The following is a 19,777-nucleotide window of genomic DNA, read 5'->3' on the forward strand; positions in this document are numbered from 1 at the left end:
TTAACATGTTGTTTAGGTGATTTGGAAGCTTCGTCAAGCTTAGCCATGACCTTCTCAAACTTCAAATTGATGGTGTCGATATGAGCACTTAGTTAAGCACCTAATTGAGTGATGGAATCTACCTCATGCTTTCCTCCTCTAGTGGCCTTTCGAGGCCTACTATATTGGGAATTATGAACCGCCATCTCTTCGATTTTGGCCCATGTTTGATTGTCATCAACTTCGGTAAATATCTCATTGGATCCCATATTAAGAATATTTCGGGAGTCTTCATATAGGCCATTCCAAAATTGTTGCACAAGAAACCACTCACTAAGTCCATGGTGTGGACAAGAACGACAAGTGTCTTTAAATCTCTCCCATGCTTCATATAATGATTCCTCATCCCTTTGCTTGAACCCGGTGATTTGGGCTCTCAACATATTAGTCTTCTCCGGAGGATAGAATTTCTTGTAGAAGGCAAGTGTTAACTTCTTCCATGAATCAATACCAAGGGTTGCCTTGTCTAGGCTCTTCAACCATCGCTTTGCGGTACCGATCAAAGAAAAAGGAAACAATATCCATCGGATTTGGTCTTGAGTAACTCCAGTTTGAGAAATTGCATCATAATAGTCACAAAAAGTCTCCATATGTGAATGAGGGTCTTCACTAGGCATCCCTCCAAATTAACTTCTCTCAACTAATTGTATGAATGCGGATTTGGCAATGAAATGACCGGTTAAATGTGGCGGTGTAGGAGTACCGTTTGGGAGGTTCTCCTCGGTTCGTACAGAATGTGATAAAAATTTAGGCATTGTAGGTTGATTTTGTGGTGGGTTTTGAATTGGGTTATCCTCTCCTTCTCTTGCAAAAGGGTTGACAAACTCAATGTTATTTGGTTGAATGTCCATAATGTCACCAATACCTACAACTCTTGAAGTACCTCTAGCAACTCTTCTATTAATGGTTAAGGTCCTTTCAATATCGAAATCAATAGGTAATAAATTACCTTGTGATCTCCTAGTCATGCAAAATATCAAACAACTCGAAAACAATTAGAACAACCTTGAGGAGATTCACTTCCCCAAGGTAAAGAAAGACACAACTAAAAACAATTAAGGAATATCAAATCAATTGAACACCGTCCCCGGCAACGGCGCCATTTTTGGTCTGGTTAAAACTCGTCGTCAAAAGCTACCAACCAAAACAATATTTATAACTTCACAAACTACTCTTAGTAAAGAGGTAAGTAAAGGTCGGATCCCAAGGGGCGGGTATTGATGTAGAATTTTCAATTGCAAGTAGCTATGTCTTAGGGTGTCACAAATTATGGGTTGAGATGAGATGTAGTCTAAACTAATCAACAAGATGAATGTAAATTAATGAAAACAAAGTAAAGCAAATAAAGAGGTTGTAAACAATTGATTAAAAGTACTAAGGTGTCATGGGTTCATAGGGGATTCATGGAAATAGATTATACAAACATGTTCTCAAATAGATGCAAGCACTTATTGTTGTGATGGGATCGAGTTAGTGTATATCTTACAATCCCTAGGAAGATTTAGGTCTCAGAGCCGAGTCGTTTAGACTGTACAACAACTACAAGTCGACTTAGTCTCCCCCTATTCAACTCTATGCATGGTCTAATAAGGCTCGAGTTGGTTTATGTCTTACAAGCCTCATTGAAAAGATAAGAGATGGGTAAAAAATGCAAGGATTCATAGGCTCGCATTTCATCAAACATCACATGTGCATAAGTTGAAATCTCAACAAGCAAGCAAATTAATTATGAAAACATATTAGATTAAGCATAGATCAATTCCCATGTTTGTTTCCCCTAATTCCCCATTAACCCTAGCTAAAGAACTACTCACTCATGATCAAGTTTAGCATGCTAATAAGGTTGTCAATCATACTAACAAAGCAAAACATGATGAATAAATGATGTAATTAACTATAATTAAACAAGGGTAAAAAGGGATTATACCTATGGAGATGATCCAAATAATAAAGTAAAGAATAATAGAAGTACTTGATGATTGATGGAAGGTTGTCAATCCTCCAATAAACCCAAATAATCTTCTAATTACCCAAATAAAACTAAGAACAATTGAGAGAATTAAGGAAAGATTAAGATATAATTAATATTGAAATGTGTATTACAACTAAATTAAGAGATGATTAAGGATTCATTAAAGCTTGTTTCAAACTTGATTAAAACTTGATGATAATTTAGGTAGTACAATGGGGTATTTATACTAAAATTAAGTTCAAGGATCAGGGTTACTAAGGGCTTAAATGACTATTAAGACTCTAAGAGAAGCTTGAGGAATTGCAACTCCCGAGGGACATGCGCGGATCATGCTAGCAACTCCCACCACGATCCGCTCGTCCTCACCTAAAGCACGGCCTGTCCTGTAGGAAGATCCGCTTGGGCTGGCAGTCGGAACGCCCGGATCGTGCTCTGGTACACTCGGATCATGCTCAGGGACGCTCGGATCGTTGCTCTGATCTGCTCGTCCTGAGCTCGGGCCGCTCGGATCGTGGCATAGGATTTTTCTCTTGTTTGGCTCCTTAACAATCCGCGGGGATTGTGTTGGGGATGCAAGGATCTTTTCATCATTGCCCATTTCACTTTATTTATTTCCTTAGGCCTCTAGTGTCGGTCTCCTCTTCGATGCTTGGTCATTAGATACAATCCATTTTGCACCATTTCGCTTCATAAATGCAAGGTTAGCAATCCTCTCCTACCAAGGACACAAAACCTCAAAGAATATGCAAAATGGGAAACTAAAGATAAGAAATGACCCTAATATATGCTAGAAAGCATGGAAACGAGGCTAATTCGGGGACTAAATGTGCTCAAATATGAGTCACATCAGTTTTCTATCTCACTCACAGCCACAGACACTCCTCAATCCCCATCCACTCATTCCCTCTATCTTCAGTTGATTATATCGACGGGGTATGCCTAGCGGTTTATTCTGCTGAGTGATGTTTAATTTGTTTGTTTATTTGATTGTGTGATCAATGAAGCTGGGTTATTCTTGTGAGGTGGCGGTGGCTCGACAGTTGTTGGTGAGTTCTCTTGCTTAATCATGTTATTACTTTAATGGAGTTAGTTTGGTTTTATTGTGCGTAGTTGCTGTAGAGGTGGCTTCTAAGTATTCATCTGTTGTTGTGGATGGTTAATGTGTAGCCCACGTCTTGGTCTTCTGATAGTGTGCTAGGTGTTTCTGGGTGATTCCTGCGAGATGGTGGTGGGTCAACAGTTGATGGTGAGCTCTGTTGCTTAATTGGGTTATTACTTGATGGGGTTAGTTTGCTTTTATTGTGCGTAGTTGATGTATAGGTGGATTCTACCTATTCGACTATTATTGTGGGTGTTGGGGATGTTATCTTGGGTGGTTGCAGTAGTGTTCATGATCCCTTTCCTTGATTTTGCTGTAATAGGTGCATTCTGCCCCATTCTATTTTGTCCGTCTTATTTAATGTTTTTGAAATGTCACCTTGCAATTTACAGGGGTTTGGAGAGATTTAGATAATAGAGCGTGATAAGATCTTTCCTCCCTCCTGATCAAGTATGTATTTGTCCTTCTTTTAGCTGATTGACTATATTGTAGATGCTCCGCTTGGGCAGATTGTAGGGAATATGGAGCCAGGTGTCAATAATCCTGTCTGTCAGAGTTGGGAGTTGCCGTTCATCAACCCTTCTTACAAAGATTTGGTTTAATGACCATTTAGTACTCATAAACTATTTTTAACCGCTTTTAAGAAATACATTGAAATAAATTGTTTCTTATTACCGCTTTGCAGTTACTTAGAGTTGAAGTCGATTAAGCCCTATCCTTTTATGGGTTTAATAACTTTAGAAGTTGATATTTTTTTTTGGCGCTTTAGAAGTTGATATTTGATTGCTTTATTTAACATGCTGGTTATTGATCTTTGAATCGTATAGTTGGTAAATTGTTCATTTATAAATCTTCTTTTATTTTTGGTTGCTGAAATTACTTCTTATTTTACAGAGTACATGGTCGTTCCGGGTCTTGAGCTGCATGGTCGGTTCTGTCGATTGGATTTTACAGTTTAGGAACTTTATTCCCAGATTTGCCATTCAGCTGTTATATGACGCCACTGCCTTGGTGAGTTAAACTGCCACACGTATATCTTGCATATTGTGCTTTTAAACTTTTTGGAAAGTATTGGCTAACGCCCACATGGACCCAACTTAATGACACAGTCGTTTCTTTGGCCGGGGGTCGATTCTACAACAAAAATGTTGTTGCAGCTGTGATTTTTGGAACTGGGATGAATGCAGCTTATTTAAAAACATTCTGAAGGATTATGACGATGCACCAAAATCAGGACAGGTGGTACACTTTTCTTCTTTTGTCCTCCTCTTAAAAATTTATGTATATAGATGCAATGTTGTCTGCCTGTCTGTATATATATGCGGACTGACCCAATATTAATGTATTTATCATCAAATTATATGGTTAATAGATTGATCTCACATATATGAACGATTAATTTTGGTTTTTTGTGTTTTTCTTATCAGGCTAGGTTATCAACACCGAATGTGGTACTTATAACTTGGAATATCTTCCGTTGACGGATTATGACTGTACAATAGACCATGATAGTCCAAACCAACACAAACAGGTGATTATCTTGAGCGTAATGTTGCATTGATGAAATTGACAATATTTCATTTTATGAATGTTCATTTATAATGATGGTTACTTGATTTGAGAGAAGATGCTTTCTGGTAGATATTTGGGAGAAATGGTCTGTAGAATTATTCTGCATTTAGCTGAAGATGGTGCCTTTTCGGGAACATTGGTCCACCAAAGCTTCGACACGTAATGCCTTAGGGTATATATGATATTTGCATCCAGGTTTCGCAGATCATTGTATTATATGTCAACATATTTATGTTCATTCTATTCACCATCTTGTGTGCAGAACAGATATTGTTTCAGAAATACACGGTTACAAGTCTACTGACTTGAGCTTGGTTGGTGAAAAACTAAGAGATATTCTGGACGTATGCTTCTTTTGTTTACTTTTGCAAGAGTTGTAGGAATATTCCGAATCCTGTAATTTTTCAATTGTATCATGATGTAGTAGAGTCCGATACATTTTGTAAAGCGATATTTATTTTATTTTTGCTTAGTGTACTTCGCTCGGAATTTCTGGCCCTATTCTCAGATCGACAAGAGTTAACTTAGTGCTGAATTAACATGGATAAAGTGTGTGATGTTATCCTTTTTCCATTGTATGATTTATCTCACCTTGCCGAGATAGTTAGGGTGTACAGATATTGAAGTTGTCAGTTTATGGGTATGCGATAGATGCTGTATTTGGCGAGTTTTTCACTTATTCGAGAGTTACTTCTCGATCTATCATCGGTAGCTTTGTTAAGGGTGAAATATGTGGACATGGGCCACACATTATGCGTACATGGGCCGCCGCCGATCCGTGGACGTAGGCCACCTACACGCCAAGCCAATCTGTGGACGTATAGCGGTTGGAAAGCCACGTTCGGAGGCATATAAATGCTTTCGACCGGATCGTTTTAGATCGGTCGGTTTCGTCTCGGCAAGGGTCTCGATAAAATGTTTGAGATGTTTGGAGTCGCCACCAAGCAATTATGGGATGCCAGAAAACTGTTCGAAATCCACTTTATACCTTGGTCAAACGAGCACAAAGTAGTGTTTGACATAGGTACTAAAGATAGGACTCGTCCCCTTTTTAGCATTCTATGCCTAAAATGACTCTCGTGCGCCCTGGATAAGGCCATCCACTATCCAAAGGTTCTGAGTAAGGGGTAACGATATGTATTGGGAAGCCCTTTAATCGGACACCCAATACCGCCCGCGTTTAGCGCCTCTATTGATCGATCATGGTTGTTTAAGTGCAAGAGTTGATAAAACGGTTTAAATGCATGAATGCGCATCCAAAAGTTTAACCTAACATGTGAAAGTTTGCTAAGTCGGTTTGTTTATCCACATTGTATGAAATTGATGTCAAAGTTGGATTTAGATTGATTTGCGTGTGAAGACGGAAATTAAACATCCATTTACCAAATTAGGGTTATGTTGCTTAACACGATCCATTATTCGAAAAAGGGTGTCAAATGACAAAGTCTAAAAACACAAGCTTGTCAATCTGATCCGTCATGTATTCAGATTAATCGTAATCGGGATCATCCTAGACAAATGCTAAAATGAAACAGTATAGTGCCAGGTAGCCCCATTGGGGCGCGAGCCTATTGGCGAGGAGAAGGGCTCTGCCCAGGTTTTAAAATATGAAACAGACGGCCTCTTGGGGCGCGAGTCAGACGACGACCAAAGGGACGTCTCTTGGTTGTTAAAGAAAAGATTGTTTAAAACCGTTTTTTGTGATTAATGACTTGCAAGTATGATTTGCATGATTCGGAATACTTACTATTATGTTAGTAATATTCGTTGTCGGATTTGCAAATTTGAAAAGCATAATAAAATGTGTAAAAGGAAAATGTTTGATTTGAACTAATCATGTTAAGTTCAATTATTTGTAAATTGTCAAGTTTGTCATCGTACTCGGATTAAACCGACATGGTATAAAGAACCAAGGATGATTATGAATTATGACAAATATGTTTGAAAATATAGATAAATGAGAAAGATGCTAAGTAAAATAAAAGGGGGTTAAAATACCCTTTAATTTGTAATTAACCAATAATATCATCGAGTCACGGAATAGACCGTCATGGTATAAATAACCAAGGATGATTTTTGTAATGGTCAAAATATGTTTATCATAAAAATGAATTAAAATGGTAAATAAAGGAAAAGAATTTCCTTTAAAATGTAATTAACCAATTAATATCACCGAGTCACGGATTAAACCGTCATGGTATATGGAACCAAGGGTGATTATAATTTATGGCTAAAAAGTTTGTCATAAAAATGATTTGAAACATTTGAAATGGTAAAACCGATTGCAAATAAGAAATGAAATAAAGAGGAAAGACGAGAACAAACACGGCTGGATTAAGGCCTGAGAAGCATTGAGGCGCGAGCCATGCTGCTATACAAGTAGCCCCTGTCTCAAGCCAAAATCCAGTTTTGGCTCGACTAACCTATATTTGAATCGTGTTATGCATTGTTCATGCATATAAACTCATAAAAACAGTAAAGACATGAAATAAATGAGATATTGACACCCTCACACTTATGTGTATTGATGTTTGCGACGTAGACGACTTTAGAGACGGTTTTCTTGTAGCGACTACTCACGATCAAAGAAGTTTAAAAGAGTGCCTTAAAAAGGATTTTGTTTTGAAAATATGTTAATTAAAACATGTTGATTGATTAATTGAGTTGGTCAAATGGGTTGGTCGAATGCACGGCGACGATACCAAACAAAATGTGTAAGGCTTGTGTTTTCGATCGGTACGTCGAAAACACGTGTCGATTTTGTGACTTAGGAAGTCGAGTCTAGAAGTTTAAGAAAGAGGTGAAGGGTTGGACGCTCGCGTGAGGATTTTGGTGTGTGATGGTGGGTATTTATAGAGAAATGTGGGGTGGTAGGTCGGTTGAGTTTGCTTAGAGGCTAAGCAGATGGCTCCTTTAGGCACGAGGCACCTAGTGATCCAAATGAGTGTACTGTCCCTTTCGCAAATTTGGATTTTCCATTTGTTCTAACCAATGTTTTGTTGATTGTGATTTGTGGTCTTAGGTGATTACTTAGCCGTGTAAGCTTGATCTTGGGTGTTATTTGGGGTAGGTATTTTGTGTTCTAGACTCGGGTTTGACCCGTGTGAGTCGGGATTTGAATTTCGAGTCGGTTTTTTGGCCCGGTGTCAGTGTAGACTCTAAATAGGATCATTTTAATGGAAATGACATGATAAAGACATTTATGGCATTGTTTTCTATATTCGAGATTTGGGTTAATTCGGGTTGACTCAGGTTGACTCGAGTTGCGGGTTTCTGAGTCGGTTTTGGGTCCGAAGACGGTTTTAACTCTAAATAGTGTTCTTTTAATGTAAATGAAGTTAGAAAACTATTTATGAAATCATGTTTCATATCCGAGTAGTGCATTAAACCGTCTCATGTATAGCCAATCCACGCACGCATATCAAAAACACTCGGTATCTAAATAGTGGTTTATGGAAGGTGCAAATACTCGGTATCTATAGAGCCCCCACTTTGACTGAGGCTTGGACAGGGCGAAAGTCAAAGTATAGCCTCCAGGTCAATCAATGATTACAACCCGAAGACCATTGCGACGTCGAGGCAAATCAAAAGGGTTTGAGCCAAGGACCTGCCGTCGGGAAGGAAGACGTCGAGGCGACTCGGGGATTGGAGTCAAGGACCTACTGTCGGGAACATTTTAAAGTCTGTCAACTTCGATGTGGGTCGTTTAAAGTCCATTAGACTTCGTATAAAGGCTCGCCAGCCATCAGAAGTAGTCATACCTGAGGCATTGATACCCGTCGTTGTGAGTACCAAAAATAAGATTTATAATTTCCTATTAAAACTAACCTAGGCTAGTGGTAACAGGGTCGAACCACAAGGAGGCGAATGTAATTTCTAATTGTCTAATTTAGTCTAAGGTAACAAAAGTGGGGGTTGATTTGATTTGGTCTATACTAATAGCAAATAAAGATAATAAACTAAATAAACAGTTAAAACAGATAAAAGAAAGGGTACTAGGATGGACGGTTCGTTATAGTTTCGGCGGCAGCAAACTAAGTCGGTCTAAATCAAACACATGAGGCGGGAAACAAGAGGTCCTCTCGGTCCACTCTTGACAGATAGCATCTTTCGATCTCGCTATAAGTCCCTAATATCACTAATATTGACTCTCGTCCTGAAAAGTGACTTAATATCTAAACTTTACCTATCTTTCGATCTCAGCATAGTTTAGTCATTTTAATTGGTGATCTAACAACTGTCCCTATCTCTCGATCTAATGGGTCAGTCATATCCTAAACATTCAACTAGTCGTGTGCACTCGATTCGTCGAATAAGGAATTAAAACAATTAAAACGAAAATAAAACCTCACGTGGTCAGTCGATCGACCAGGCATGGCGGTCGATCGACCAACCCGCGAATCAGGCCGTGTTCATTATATTGCCGCCTACACTATAATTCCCCTACATCCTAGCACGAATAAATTATCTACTCATGCTAAGAACGATAACGACAATAAAATTAATGAAATTAACAGAAGGATTCATGCTTGATATAATAAAACAAACGATTAACATAAAACGATGATTACGGTCTCGGGAAACTAACTAGTAATTTCTAAACTATCAATGCAATAAAGATGATCTGGAATAAGAGTAAGTGAATACCGAAATTGCAGAAGGATTGTAACGGAATGATTGAAAGCACAACGAAAATCCAATGCGAAAATAGTTTCCCAAACCCTAATTATTTGATAAAACTAAACTGAATGTAAAACTAGATAAAAACTGGATGATTGTATCTGTCGAACTAGGTTACGTTATATAGAAAGTATACGTAACATAATTCCTAAACCTAATAACTCATGGGCTTGATAAATCTCGATCTTTTAATTCTCGTCTGGAATAGCGTCTTGGTCGATCGACTGAAGTGACCGGTCGATCGACTGAATAGCAGTGTACAGTAGCCTCTGGAACACGATGGTTGGTCGATCGACTGAAGGTAGTGGTCGATCGATTGCTTTAGCTGCTACTAGACTTCTATAATCTCGTGGATTTGTCTTTTGGGCCTTGGATTGCGCACCAAGCTCGTTCTTAAGCGAATACTTCACGTCAAATGCAATGCAGGATACTCGGGGACGAATTTAGCTCGATTTCCGCTGGATTCTTCACATTTCTACAATAATGTACAAAAATACGGAAGTAGACGGAAATAGGGAGAAATGTAGCATAAACTACATGAATGAGCTCTGAAATGCGTGTAAAATGGGATGTAAAACATCATATAAATGCCACGCATCAAACTTCCCCAAACCGAACCCTTGCTTGTCCCCAGGCAAGAACTAGACTCGATCCTAAAACCTAATGGAACGAGTTCAATCCCAGAGCGAAATGCAATATGTAAAGCCTAAACCAATTTAATGCACAACCAACAATCAATTAGCAAATGAATCATGCAAACGAGTTATGAAGTCGTTAGAAAATTGCTGAATTGTCAACTATAGAGACTTATCAAATTGGACTCTCACGGGTCGCTCATATCACACATAAGCACAGGTGAATATATAAGAGGATAGAAAGAATTCATTTTGTAAAGACTCTCACCTAACTACGACCTATAAGAACATGCCTGCAGTCTAATATGAAAATAATCTCTACAACCGTACATATGCATTCCAACCAAACAGATGACCATGACACATGCCGAGGTATATATGTGGATATGTGAGGTATGGGTAAGAAAAGGAAAACATTTATGGAAAAGTGGAGGTACAGGTGATTAAGCTAGTACCAAAACGGAACCATACGACAACATCCTTCTTCTTGCTCAAAATCAAACGAAACGGTGCTATAGCAAGCACAAATCTCACAGTCTCCAGTATAAAAGTAATCAACTAACTTCCCATAAGATAAAAATGGTACATGGGAGCAAAAATCGCCATAATATAAGGATTTTGAATTATGCAAATTGATTCTTTCTTTCTCTTTCGAACCTCAGTCGATCGACCAGCATTGGCAGTCGATCGACCGCTTCAACAGTACAGAACCTCTTTTTTCTCTTTTTCAAATCATTTTTTTATCTTTTCTTATTTTTTTCCAACTTTTTCAGTCCTTTTTCTTTCTTTCCTTTCTTTTCATTCTCCCAACAACATCTCAATCGAGCAAAAGGCTACCAAAAACAAGGTAACTGTTTTAGCAGGATTTTCCTGAAAGGATCCGGCTTAATTATAGAGTAGTCAGGGTATCTAGTTCTATAGATTAGAAATATAAGTATGGACGGATGACAGAAGAGAATATAATATTTATTGTGTTATTACGTTTATAATATAGGCTAAATACAAACAGGCGCATAAACTCAAACACCAGAGAGAGAATAGAGGATAATTTGTTATATATCTTGATTAATAAGCAAAAATGTGTCTCCCCTTTACAATTGTGTTTTCATTCTATTTATACTTCTCAAATGATAACGTTGGATTCATCTTCAACGTTCCCCTCTTTCGTTGGAGCTGTTACCGGATTAATAGGGCACACTCCCTATTAACTCGGTTGACTCGTTCTCCTTTGAATATTTCAGCAACTCATCCTCCTCTTGTATGTCCAGGTTCATTGGTAATATAGCTTCGTGGTTTTACTTGGTCTTCCTTGATAATAGGACGTGAACATTAATCTTGTTGTAGTCGTTAGCCTGCTTTTCAACTCAATCCAACCTGTCTAGGAGTATTACCAGGCTATTCTGTGCTTACCATCAAGCCTTTCTGCCAGGATTTAGTAGCCTTCTTGTTGTGATGTTCTTCAATGGCTTTATATTAGTAAGACTTGTCCGGTCCTAGGTTGCCTTAATCAGCCTAGTAGGGTCGGGCTAGGCTATGATTAGACCAGGCTAAACTGGGCCTAACAATTGCCCCTTGACATTTTACCCATGCTGGATCTGGCCAGGGGTGGGATGTCAACTTTACCGGGTTAAACAATAAGAAGAGTCATATTTATTCAGTGACTCTTAGACTCCTACTTACCGTTGAACACTGCAACGACTAAGTGATGTCATGCTGACAGTTTTGCAATTCCTAGGTTTTTCATGCCGTTATACATCTCCTATAAATACGGTATTTGATGCGGGGTTGCTCTTTGCCAAATTTCCTCCACTTTCTTTGCTAAATATTCTTCTGAAATTCTCCTCTATTTCCCAGGAACCTTGTTCTACTAATTTATACTTTCTAAATAATTTCAATTTCATCACAATAAATCGAACATTCAGAGATATGGGAGCCAAGAAACGTCCTGCATCCCAGAAAGCTGCTGCTGCTGTTGAGCCTGAATCCACAGACATCCAAGAGGAAGAGGTGAGGGAAATTGATCCTCCTGCGCGTGCTGTGGCTTTCAAGTATCAGGATTCTGTTTTTACTGCTCTTCAATCTCGGGATTCTTCTTTCCCTGAGGAAAACTTACTAAAAACAAACTATGACAAGATTCTAAGGGAGAAGAAAATAATTCTGAATCAAGCGAGGTATGGATCCCGAGTCTTGTCCGGTCGGGGGCTAATCGGGTATCACCTGGCTGGTTTTGTATTTTTGAATGGGCGTTCAAAGCGTGTAAGTTACCTTTTACTCCCTTAATGATTGACACCATTCGTGCTATGGAGGTGTCACCTTTTCAGATTATGCCAATGGTTTGGAAACTTGTCCATTCTATTGAAAATTTATGTGCTAAACATAATCTTGTAATTACTATTAATGATATCAAGGCAGTATATCATATGAAAAATCCTGTTGATGGTCGCTTTAATTTGAGAATAAAATCAAAAATGTCTCCATTAATTACTAACCTGGACTCTGGAGATGATAAAAATTGGGCAAAGACTTTCTGTTTGTCCGATTTGAGACTCGGGATCGGGCTTTGATTATCGAGATATCCTCCTTGGAGAGTGGTAGGTTCCCTGTACTTTTTATTTTGCAATATATATATATTACATGAAATTAATGGATTTTGATTCTTACCTGTGTAATTTTGACGGTTTTTGCAGCTCCTGATTGGAGTTGTGATCCTCTTGATGAGGAAGCTATTTCCAGGATAGAGGCTTTCCTTGCTATTCCTGAGGAGGAGAGGACCTGGCCAGCTAGTTTGGGCAGGGAATTGTTGCCCTGGTATATGAAGACCAAGCTGACTGGGGTCAGAGTACCCAAAGGCAAGCCTAGTTCTACTGCTCTTTCCTGTACGTCTTCTGTATGCTTTTATGTTGGCCGTTATCTTCCTGTCGTTCTTTGTTTTGATACTCACGTATATTTTTTATATATTCAGTATTTAGGTCTTCGCTAGGCTAGCCGTTTTTCTCGCAAAGGATTTGAAGGTGGGGTGGCTAGGATTGTTGAACAGTCCAAGAGCCAGGAGGCTAGTGGGAGTGACAAAACGCTTGATATCCTGGTTTCTGATGTTCAGCCTCCTCAAGATCCTCCCAGGGTAATGTCACCGGAGATCGTCCAGGCTACGAAAAGAAAGAGGGAAGATGTTATCCTGGAAGAGGAGGAAAGAGAGAAACAACCTATCCCGGCTCAGCCACTCAGGAGTATAAGGCAAGTGCCTGCTAGGATTGATGACATGGATGATGCCCGGGCACGGATAGATGAGTTTTCTGCAAAGATGAGCGACCAGCTATTGTGCGCTAGTACCCTTGAGTCGTCTACCAGGGTGGTTTCTATTCGGACTTCTCTTGTAACAAGGGTGCTTGAACTTGCTTCCCGGCTAGGGAGGTTAGTTGTAAAGGGATATTTTTAATTGTTCATGTGCTTTTTGTTTTGCCTTGTATTTGGCTGATTGATTTTGTATGTATGTAGGGGTTGGATGCCGGGTTGGCTACTGCTTGTCAGCTTAGGGACGCCCAGGCCAGGGTTTCTAGTTTGGAGGAAAAACTGGATAAACTTAATCGTGACTTGCACACATCCAGGGGTAATGAAGTAGTACTTCAATCTCAGTTGGGGACAGCTAGGGAGTCAACCAGGGCTGCTATAGTTTGTGAGGTGGCTGCGAAAAATGCTGAGAAGGCTGTCAGGCTGGAGTTGGAGGCTGAGAAGCAGGCAATGCAGGATCAGTTGAGAAAGAATGAGGAGCTTCTTCTTGAAAAAAGGAATTGGTGGAGGCGAGGTTGGGCGATCTTTGCTCAATACTTCTTCGGGAAAGGCCGGGTTGATGCTATGAGAGATCCAGACCGACCGGGCTGGTGGAATCCGGACCGGGATGAGATAGCTTTGGACGCTCGTATCCTGATTTGGCGAGTATGGGTCAAGAAGAAGAAGTGGATTCTCCTCCTTCCAAGGCAAAGTCTGGTGACCAGGAAATGGCGGATGGCTGTGAGTCGGTTACTGGCTCAAAAATAACTTAGTTTTGTTTTTCTTTTTGGTTTTGGTCTATCCAGGGGGAATGTCCCTGGAATGAATATTTAGAAACATTTTTTGGCCCATCCAGGGGGAATGTCCCTCGAATGGATGGTTATTAGGTGTGTGGTAAGGCCAATTATTTTGGATGAATAAATATTTGGTCAAATTTTCTTCTTGTGTTTTGAAAAGGTGATGTTGACTGTCTCTCTTGGATCTGGCCGTTATTTGACTGGATCGAGGCGATTTTTCTTGGATCGCCGATTTAATGTGTTATGGGTGGGGTTGTTGCACATGCCTGGAGGGCTTATGTCCCTTGCTGTGCCTGGAGGGCTTATGACCCATTTATGTCATACAGTCCAGGAATATATTTTCCAGGTTTGTATGTTATGTTGAGCTCAGTATTATAAGGCCTGTTTTGCAACTGAATTTTGGATATCAGTTGGGTATTAGTTAAATGTTGGTGGGGGTGGCCCCCAATCTTTAAGATTTGTTTTAAATAAAATGCAGTATGTAAAAACAAGTATTGAAGATTCTACTTGGTAAAGATATGGGAACATAGATCAGTACTTTGGTACGCAATTTTGAAGAAATCATATATTGCATTTATTCACGTAATGGCAAGTATCATACATGTAATTTCATATCAAGCTAGGCAGGAAATGTGAACACGAAAATTATACCTGAACCGGGAGATATATTTTATATGTGAAATAATTTTAGGTGTGCAATGTTCCAAGCTCTTGGGATCATTTCGCCTTCCAGGGTTTGTAATCTGTAGGCTCCCTGGCCGACTATTGAGTCAATTAGGTAGGGACCTTCCCAGGTTGGGGCCAATTTGCCAGCATTCTTTTCTTTTGTGTTTTGGAAGACTTTCCTTAGGACAAGGTCTCCTACCCTGAATACCCTGGCTTTGACAGTCTTGTTATAGCTTTTCGCAACTCTTTGCTGATATGCTGCTAATCTGATGCTGGCTGCATCTCTTAGCTCTTCTGTTAAGTCCAGGCTATCCTCCATTAGAGGTATATTGCTTGTTATTGTATTCAGGCTGCATCTGGCTGATGGAACGTCCACCTCAGCTGGGATTACTGCTTCACATCCATAGACCAAGGAGTAGGGGTTTGGCCTGTGGATGTTTTAGGTGTGGTTCTGTCAGCCCAAAGGACCAGGGGGAGTTCTTCAGCCCATCTGCCTTTCCTTCTTTCCATCTTTTTCTATATACAGCTGATTACCACCTTATTACTGGACTCTGCTTGACCGTTAGCTTTTGGATATCCTGGTGTGGATGTCACCAGATTGATGTTCCATTGAGCACAGAAGGCTGCTGTTCTTTTTCCCACAAATTGCGTGCCATTATCACATACTATTTCAGAGGGGATGCCATATCTATATATGATGTTGTGTTTGATGAATGCTATGACATCCTTCTCCTTGACTTGCCTGTATGATTAAGCTTCTATCCATTTGGAGAAGTAATCAGTCATTGCTAGCACGAAAACCTTTTGTCCGGGTGCTTGAGGTAGTTTTCCTACTATATCCATGCCCCACTTCATAAATGGCCATGGTGCGGATATGGAATGTAGTTCTTGGATGGTGATGGATATATGGTCCGTGAATCTGACAAGCTTTACATTTAGAGCTAAAATCCAGGCAATCGGCTCTCAAGGTAGGCCAATAATAACCTATTCTGAGTACTTTGCTTGCCAGGCTTCTTCCACCTTTGTGATTTCCACAGTATCCTTCATGGATTTCTGATAATATCTGCTCAGCTTCCTGTGGTTCCAGGCATCTGAGGTACGGCCCGGCCTGCGATTTCTTAAAAAGCACGTTGTCAATAATAATATATGAAGCAGCTTTTATTTTTAGTGCTCTGGCATCTTGCTTATTTAAGGGAAGGATTCCTGTTGTTGTAGCCAGTCATAATAAGGTTTTGTCCAAGAATTAGCAATGTAGATTGGGAAACTCTCATCTTGTTTATTTATTGCAGGTTCTAATAAATGCACGATGGGTATTTTGTCGAAGTCAAGGGGACTAAAGTTGGATCCTAGGCCGGCTAGAGCATCGGCCTGGGTATTCAAATCCCTGGGAATTTGGTCAATGTTAAAATTTTGAAATTTACCTTTTAAAATTTGGACAACGTCCAGATAAAGCATCATTTTGGGGTCTTTTGCAGTATATATCCCATTTACTTGGTTGGAGATAAGAAGGGAATCAGTACGTACCTTTAGGTTTTGCACACCCAGGTCAATACATACCTTTAATCCGGCTATCAGGGCTTCATATTCTGCCTCATTGTTGGTAGCCTCAAATGCTGACTTATAGCTTTGTACTATCTTATCCCCCCGTGGCGATTTTAGTACTAACCCCTTGATCCTGTGCCCCTCATGTTGGCTGCACCATCGACGAATAGGGTCCATTCTAGGTCTGTTTGGTCGTTGGTCAGTTTATTCACTTCTTTTATTAGGTCGGGTTCTAGGGTCGGACTAAAATCGCCCACAAAATCGCTAATGCTTGTGACTTAATTCTTGTCCTTGGCTCAAATGTTATATTGTATGTGCTTAGCTGGGTGACCATTTGCACATTCGTCCAGGACAATTGGTTTCCTAAGTACGGACTTGATAGGGAGATTGGTTCGACTATTATAGGGTGACTTTCAAAATATGGTCTTAATTTTGTGCAACTCATGATTAAAGCTAAAACATATTTTTCAAGTAGATCATACCCGATCTCTCGCATCCGATGAGACTTTTACTTACATAATAGACGAGTCTTGTTGTCCGTCCGCTTCTTTGACAAAGACCGCACCGTGGCGATTTCTGTGATCGACAGGTATCTTGTCGGGGTTCATCTTTGACTGGTTTTGCCAGCAAGGGGGGAGAGGATAGATATATTTTCAGGTCTTCAAAGGCAGCCTGATGATCAGGGGTCCATTGAAAGTCCTTGTTCTTCCTTAGCAGGTTATAAAACGATTTGCATCTTTCTGATGATCTTGAAATGAATCTGTTCAAATTTGCTATTCTTCCGGTCAGCTTTTGTATGTCTTTTTGTTTTTGGTGGTTCTAGCTCCAGGATAGCTTTGATCTATTCAGGGTTGGCTTCTATTCCTCTTTTTGTCACCATGTAGCCCAGGAATTTGCCTCTTTGAGACTCGAAGTGGCATTTTTGTGGGTTGAGCTTCATATTGAATTTTTCCAGTATTTGAAAGGCTACTTCCAGGTCTTTGACGTGGTCTTATGCCTTTTTTGATTTGACTACCATGTCATCTATGTAGACTTCCATGGTGTCTCCTATCTGATCTTTGAACATCATGTTGACTAGCCTTTGGTAGGTTGCACCTGCATTTTTTAATCCAAAGGGCATAGCAGTATAACAATATATACCTCTTTCAGTGATGAAAGCTGTGCTTTCCTGGTCTGTTGGGTGCATTTTTATCGATTGAATCCATTTGGAGGCATCCATGAATGTCAACATTTCGTGGCTGCAGTGGCATCTACCATTGCATCGATGTGTGGTAGGGAAATGAATCTTTTGGGCGAGGCTTTGTTTAAGTCGGTGTAATCTACACGAGACTCTCCATTTGCCATTTTTCTTTTGGACGACTACCACGTTTGCAAGCCAGTCAGGGTACATTACTTCCCTGATCATTCCCATGTCCGGTAGCTTGTCAACTTCTTGGTTGATGATTTCATGCCTCTCTGCAGCAAATTTTCTTCTCTTTTTTACACGGGCTTAAAGGATTTGTCAATGTTCAACTTATGAGTAATAACATCAGCATCTATACCAGTCATATCAAAATGTCACCAAGCAAAACAAGACATTTTAGTTTTGAGAAAGTGACCGATTTGGTCCGATTGAGTCGGGTGCATCGACCCTACAAGTACTTTCTGTCGGGGAGTGAATTCTGGGTCTAATGTGACTTCTCTGTTTCCATCTGTGTTTGTGCTATATATTCTTCCCTGACAGGTGACTTTAATTGCTATGCAAGGGACTTACCTGACTTTGAGGGTTTCAAAGCCTGAGTGTAACATTCTTGAGCCGTCCTTTGTTCTCCTCTGATGGTGGTTATCCCCATTCTGTTGGAATTTTCACGCATTGATGGTATGTTGATGGGATTGCTTTGACATTGTGGATCCATGGTCGGCCCAGGATTACATTATACGAGGATAGGCAATCCATTACTCCAAATCTCTCATATGAAGCCACGCCTTCCACATAGGTAGGCAAGCTGATTTCTCCCAAGGTGTTCTTTGTTTCTCCTTTGAATCCAACCAGGACGCTGGATTTCTTGATGATCTTCCCTTCGTCTATCTTCATAGCTTTAAGGACGTCAAGCATCACCAGGTTGATTGAGCGCCTCCGTCTATCGGATTCTTGACACCTTTCTTTGTGCCGATTTGCATGGTGATTACCGGTGTCATGGTGTAGATCCGATATTCCTTGCAGATCCGAGTCATCAAAGGTAATAGCAGGCAACGACTTGGGCCTGGGAGGAGGTTGGAGTCTGGATTCCCTGGATATTCTTTTGGCGGCCGAGTGGTGGTCAGTCCATTGATTTTCGATCCTCCATTTATGAATTTGACTTCATAGATGGGAGGAGGAGGAGGAGGAGGATCTCTTTGCTTCCGGGTCTCTCTTGTTTTGTCCTTCATCTTTGTTCTTTTTCTGCTGGATTATGTCTTTCAAGTAGCCTTTCTTTAGAAGATATGCCACCTGTTTCGAGTGGATGCATTCTTACGTGGTGTGTCCGATGTCCTGATGGAAGTCACACCATCTTGTTGGATCTTTCCTGGGGTTGTCGGATTTCTTTGGCCATCCGATTTGTATCTCCCAGTTTTTTCGAGCGTTTGATTAATCTGCAGTATTAATAGAGAAGTTATATTCGGGAATAGTTGGAAGGCTAGAAAGGTTACCTTTGTGTTCTTGTGCCATATTGACTTGGATCGTTCGGCCTGGAATAGGGTGATGATCCGGGATTGCCTCCTTTTTGGTAGGAGCTTTTCTGTTAGTATGTCCATAGCCTTGCTTTCCTCCAGGATGAGTTCGTCCGAAGTTGAGGTCTTCTTCTAATCTTACATGCTCTAAGGCGATGGATTGAACAGTGGCAAAGGTTGGACATGCTTTCTTGGTCAGATCTGCATAGATGTCACTTTGTCATCAGCAGGACTCCTTGTCTGAATGCTTCTACATTTGTTTCTTCATCGCATCCGGGAATGGCCACCTTTTCTTTGACAAATCGGCCGGGAATTCTTTGAGAGATTCTTCGGGAAGTTGCTTTACCTCAACTGAGCAGTTCTTGGGTCTCTTGGCCATATCTCGCTACTTGCGAATTGTTGATTGAAGGCATTGATCAATTCTGCAAAATTCGTGATACCTCCATTTGGGAGGTTGATGAACCATTGTAATCTTTGCTCGGTCGGGGTTGTGCCAAAGCCTTTGCACATGCAGACTTGCCTGAGTTCACTGGGTATTGAGGCAGCCAACATTTTTTGTTTGAATATGGCAACATGATTTTGTGAATCAGAGGTTCCATCATAAGTTCTCATGGATGGAACAGTAAATTTCTTGGGAAGATCAATCTTTGCAATTTCATCTGCAAAGGGTGAATCTGCAAAGCTGTCAACTTCTACTTCAGCCACAGGGTCTGGCACTCCGGGTATATTTTCTATTTTGTTGTGGAGTTTTTGGATTTCCTGAAGCATAGCCATCATTATTGCTGCTTCAGTTTTGTTTGTCTCATCATTGGGAATG

At 40.2% G+C, this 19,777-nt stretch overlaps 1 non-coding gene across 1 annotated transcript; it reads left to right on the top strand.

Moving 5' to 3' along the window:
* The first annotated feature begins 315 nt into the window (after positions 1-315).
* On the top strand, positions 316-422 carry LOC141603709 (small nucleolar RNA R71). The gene has a single exon (XR_012525566.1). It is a non-coding gene; the product is annotated as a small nucleolar RNA R71 (small nucleolar RNA).
* The last annotated feature ends 19,355 nt before the right edge of the window (positions 423-19,777 follow it).

This window comes from Silene latifolia, chromosome 9, assembly GCF_048544455.1.
Source record: "Silene latifolia isolate original U9 population chromosome 9, ASM4854445v1, whole genome shotgun sequence".
Lineage (NCBI taxonomy): Eukaryota > Viridiplantae > Streptophyta > Magnoliopsida > Caryophyllales > Caryophyllaceae > Silene > Silene latifolia.